Raw genomic sequence first — 6,015 nt, 5'->3', positions numbered from 1 at the left:
TCTCACATTTTAGACATTTTCTGCAGTAATTCTATTTCATTGAAGTTGAATTTCACTTTGTGGTCTGTTTGAAAGTGCAAGTCACTCAGTTATGTCTAACTCTTTGCGACCCCATGGACTATAGCCTGCCAGAGTCCTCTGACCATGGGATACTTCAGGCAAGAATACTGGAGTGGGTAGCCATGCCCTTCTCCAGGGCATCTTCTTGACTCAGGGATCAAACCCAGGTCTCCTGTATTGCAGGCTGATTCTTTTCTGTCTGAGCCACGAGGGAAACCTATGGTTTATTTGTCCAGCTTTAAAAAAGCTATCATTCACAGTCATACATTAATAGTCAAAAGTGTAGTCATGGGATCTCTTAACAGTGGTGTAGATAAATGCTTTCGGAGCCCTGGTCAGACTTTTGCATTGAGGTGAAAGTTCTCAGGAAGGAAGAGAAAAGTCTGCTATCTCCCTTTAGTGAGATCAGAGAAAGAATTATTTCTGAAATGAATATTCTTTCAGGGACTGATGGCATCCCAATGTTTTTGGAATTTTTTTCCCAGTCTTCCCCCAACCAAATCATAGTTCATTTTTTCTTTCTAAAGAAATAAAATGGATTGTTTGGTTAAGCTATAGCTGCTTTTATTCCTGTTCGTTCTCAGGAATTCTCAACTTTCTCATATTAGGAAGACCTTTGATGAAAGAAGGGTTATCAAAGAAGATTTTTCCAGTGTTTCTGTGTGTGTGTGTGTATGTGTGTTTGTATGCACACATCAATATCTTAGTACTGATTCTTGGAAACAGAAAAAAATTGGGCTTTAAAATTTTCCCTTTGATCTCTGCCTTCCTGTCTGCCCACTGCTACTATGACTAAAGTTCTGACTTACTAGGAAAAATATGTACTCTTGAATTATTGACAAATGACTCTCCAGGGACATTGATGTCTTTTCATAAACTGGAATGCCCCGTTCTCCAGTTCAGGATGAAGTACCTAGTTATGAGAAAATGAAGATCTGAATGTTTATAAACAAAAGAAAAGATATGTTCACTGTGGGGCACTCACTTTCTCACAGAGGTTCCTGACCCCAGAAATGAAGCCACCTTCTGCTGAAAAGAATAGAAATCTATGTTTCTCCCAGTTACAGATTCTCTTCTCAGTAAAAGACTAAAGAAAGTGTCCTGGAATTTCATCAATAACTGAGGCTGAGAAAACTGGACAGTTATATGTAAGAGAATAGAGTTGAACATTTCCTCACACCACACACAAAAGTAAATCAAAAATGGATTAAAGCCCTAAATGTAAGCCCTGAAACCATAATACTCCTAAAAGAGAATGTAGGTAAGACAGTTTTTCATAAAAATCATTGTAATATGTTTTTGAATCTGTCTCCTAAGGCAAAAGAAATAGAAGCAAAAACAAAAACAAAAAAAGAATGAGACCTAATTAAAAGCTTCTGCACAACAAGCAAAGCAATTAGCCAAATGAAAAAACAACACACGGAAAGGGAGAAAATATTTGCGAATGATAAGACCTCTAGGGGTTAATATCAAAATTTATAAATAGCTCATAGAACTCAACATCAAAAAACCAAGAGCCCAATAACAAATAAATAGAAGCCTGGAATAGACATTTTTCTAAAGAAGACATAGATTTCTAACAGACACATGGAAAAATTCTTAACATTGTTAGTCATCAGGTTTGATGCAAATCAAACCTACAAAGAAATATCACCTAACATCTGTCAAAATGACTATCGTCAAAAATATCACAAATATAAAGAGAAAATAAATAGGACAAATAACAAATGTTGGAGAGGAGGAAGGAAAAACAAGGAACACTGGTACAGTATTGATGAAATTTTAAATTGGTGTAGGCCCTATGGAAACAGTACAGAGATTCTTCAAAAAGCTAAGAGTAGAAATACCATATGATTCAGCAATTCCACTCCTGCGAATGTGTCTGAAGAAAATGAAAATATTAATTCAAAAAGATATATGCACCCCAAAGTTCACAGCAGTATTATTTATTATGGACAAGATAGGGAAGCATCCTAAGTGTCCATACAGATGAATGAACAAGTTGTGTATATACACAACACATGTCTGACTATGGATCAGAAGAGTCCAGGTTCAACTCCGGGCTGGCTCGTAGTTAGTGTGCATCATCATTTGGGGGCTTCCCTGGTAGCTCAGCTGGTAAAGAATCTGTCTGCAGTGCAGGGATCCCAGTTTAATTTCTGGGTCGGGAAGATCTGCTGGAGAAGGAATAGGCTACCACCTCCTGTATGCTTGGGCTTCCCTTGGCTCAGCTGTAAACAATCTGCCTGAAATTCAAGAGACCTGGGTTTGATCCCTGGGTTGGGAAGATTCCCTGGAGAAGGGAGAGGCTACCCACTCCAGTATTCTGACCTGGAGAATTCCATGGACTGTATAGTCCAAGGGGTCTCAAAAAGTGGGACGGGACTGAGTGACTTTCACTTTCACTTTTCATACACAATGGAATATTACTTACCTATAAAATAAAGTGAAATTCTGCCATTTGCAACATGCATGGACCTAAAGTACATTATGCTTATTGAAATAAGTCAGATAATGAAAGATAAATTTGTTATCACTTATATGTGGAATCTAAAAAATAAAACAAAGTTATGTAAAAAACAGATACAAATCACAGATATAGAGACCAATCTGGTGGTTACAACTGGTGAGTGGGAAGCAGGGAGGAAGGACGTATTTATATAGGATTAAGAGATACAAACTACTATGTATAAAACAAACAAGGTACAAAAATATACTGTATACCATGGACAAATCTAACTGTTGTTTGTAATAACTTTAAATGGACTACAATATATAAACATATAGGGCTTCCCAGGTGGCACTAGTGGTAAAGAACCCTCCTGCCAATCCAGGAGAGATGTAAGAGATGCAGGTTCGATCCCTGGGTGGGGAAAATCCTCTGGAGGAGGGCATGGCAATCCACGCCAGTATTCTTGTCTGGAGAATCCTGCAGACAGAGGAGCCTGGTAGGCTACAGTCCATTGGGGTCACAAAGAGTTGGACACAACTGAGCGACTTTCACTTTCACATAAAAAAAAAATTGAATATTTGAAATTTAAATACTGAGAAGGCCTGCTTGATCCAGTTGTCTGTGTCCCTCCCCTCTGCAACCCCCTTCCCCTTACCCCCACCTGCCAATAGCAGAGCCTATGTCTCAAGGAATCCTAGATTCAAGGAAAGAGTGCACCATCTTGGTGATGACAGCAAATGTAGCAGAAACAAGGCAACAATGACCTTGGTGGCATAAGAAAGTGAAAGTCACTCAGTCGTGTCTGACTTTTTGCAACCCGATACCAGGCTCCTCTGTCCATGAGATTATCCAGGAAGGAATACTGGAGTGGATTGCCATGCCCTCCTCCAGAGGATTTTACCAACACCGGGATCGAACCTACATCTCTTACGTCTCTCTTGGATTGGCAGGCGGGTTCTTTACCACTAGCACCACCTGGGAAGCCCTACAGAGATGGTGGAGGCTGGAAATTGCCACCTCTCAAATACAACCAGAGGCAAAGCAGATAAGAGAGCTCAAAACCTTGTTGTCACCTACTGGAAAACAAAGGAAAGGACTGTCTCAAAATCTGTCATTTAATTTCACAGGCACAGAGAACAATTCATCAAACAGTGTGAAGAAGCACAGTAAACCATACAACAAAGAGAAGATGACAGTTCTTCAGAGACCAAACTTAAAGTAACAGTGTTTTGATCTAACTGATAGAGAATTCAAAATAGGTCTTGAAAAAACTCAAAGAGATAAGAAAACTAAGAAAAACAGTTGAATAAGCTCAGAAATACAATTACAGAACAGAGGAATGCTTTACCAAAAAGACTGAACCTAAAGAACAGCCAAACAAATTCTGGATCTGAAGAACACACACACACACACACACATACAACGGGGTAAAGAATTCACTAGCAATCATTGAAAATAGAGCACACCATAGGAAGAGAGAATTTGTGAGCTCACAGAAAGAAATCTAAGAATGATACAAGTAGAAGAGGAAAGAGAAATATGATACTGAAAAATGGGGAACACTTCTCTAGTAGCTCAGTGGTAAAGAATCCCCCAGCCAATACAGAAGACATGAGTTCGGTCCCTGATTCAAGAAGATCCCGCATGCCATGAAGCAACTAACCTTACAGCGTGTGCTCTGCAACAAGAGAAGCCACTGCAGTTAGAAGCCCGCATATTGCAACTAGAGTAGACCCCGCTTGCTACAAATAGAGAAAGCCCGTGCAGCAACAAACATCTAGCACACCCCTAAGTAAGTAAATAAGGAAATTCTTTAAGAGCTACCTGACAGTTTTAGGAAGGGCACTACTAGCATAACGTATATCCCATTAGAAAAAGAGAGGAAAGAGGGAGAAGAAATATTATTTAAAGAAATCCAACTTTTCTTTATTTCCAATAAATAATCCCGTATTTATTAACACTTAAAGACTCCAACAGAGTCAAAGTTTAAAAAAAAAAAAGTAAATAAAGTGGATCAGGGATACCTGCTCTCGTCCCAACTTGTTCCCAAGAATTCCCAGTTTCTTTAACTTTGGACAACCTTTGATTTGACAAGAGATTCTAAGGAGGATTTTTTTCCTGTTTCTGTGTCTGCATGTGTATGCTGCTGCTAAGTCGCTTCAGTCATGTCCGACTCTGTGCGACCCCGTAGACGGCAGCCCACCAGGCTCCGCCGTCCCTGGGATTCTCCAGGCAAAAATACTGGAGTGGGTTGCCGTTTCCTTCTCCAGTGCATGAAAGGGAAAAGTGAAAGTGAAGTCGCTCAGTCGTGTCCGACTCCTAGCGACCCCATGTCTGCAGCCTACCAGGCTCCTCCACCCATGGGATTTTCCAGGCAAGAGTACTGGAGTGGGGTGCCATTGCCTTCTCCGTGTATGTGTATGCACGTACTCATATCTTAGCTCTCATTCCTTCAACAAATTGGATGATGTCCAACCAACTTGGAGAAAGCAAACTACTGAGTCTTCAGATGCAGTTCTAATCTCATCTGTAAACAACACGCAGACACACCCATTTAAAGAATGTCTAATCTGGGCACCCAGTGACTAGTCTTGTTGACATGTGTGCTCAGTTCTGTCTGACTCTTTGCCACCCCTTGGATGGTAGCCTGCCAGGCTTCTCTGCCCATGAAATTTCCCAGGCAAGAATACTGGAGTGGGTTGCCATTTCCTACTGCAGAAGATCTCCCCAATACAGGGATTGAACCTATGTCTCTTGGGTCTCTTGAATTGGCAGGCAGATTCTTTACCACTGAGCTACCTGGGAAGCCCCTTGTTGACACATAAAATTAACCATTTCCCTAATTTTCCTACTTTATCATTATTATGTTAAGGTCATAGGGATTATATGTTAAATAATATTAGATGACATTGCCCAATAAATGACACTCCTACAGTTTCATCTTTCTCAGCCTATTTAGGAAAAGTGTCAATTTGGTCATATCACGTCCATCTCCTGAAAGTCAGCATCAGTGAACAACTGCTCTGTGATCGCCTCTCTGACCGACCACCTAAGTGATTCAAGATTTGTTGAGCCATTTCCTCTAACATGACCTAATAGGATAGACTGGCCAGATTCACCTACTTTAGCTTATGGACACGGGCCAGGGGAGAGCACGGCAGTGTTGCTGCCTCAGGGAAATCCTCAGTGTGGGTCTTCACTGGGGTAAAGGGGATACTTTACTCTTTCCTCTAGACAGCTTAGTAAGGAAACAAGACAAGTTGGGAGTCTGTGAAATTGACTTGCTCAGTAAGTTTAGTTTTCCAAAGGATAGAATACTTTGAAGAGACAGGAGAACAGTTTCTGGGAGGAGAGCTGAGATAGAAAGAAACTATCACTGACCCACCAGGCTCAGGCACAAAAGCCTCGTCATTGCCCATAGAACCCATACGGAGAGCTTCTATTGGTCTGCAGTTTATCTTGTCCTTTCCTGCCCTTACCCCACACCCTTGAATTTAACTTTC

Source organism: Giraffa tippelskirchi, chromosome 11 (genome assembly GCF_054371585.1).
Source record: "Giraffa tippelskirchi isolate mGirTip1 chromosome 11, T2T-mGirTip1v1.2.pri, whole genome shotgun sequence".
Lineage (NCBI taxonomy): Eukaryota > Metazoa > Chordata > Mammalia > Artiodactyla > Giraffidae > Giraffa > Giraffa tippelskirchi.
Note: the sequence above shows the minus strand (reverse complement) of the source record.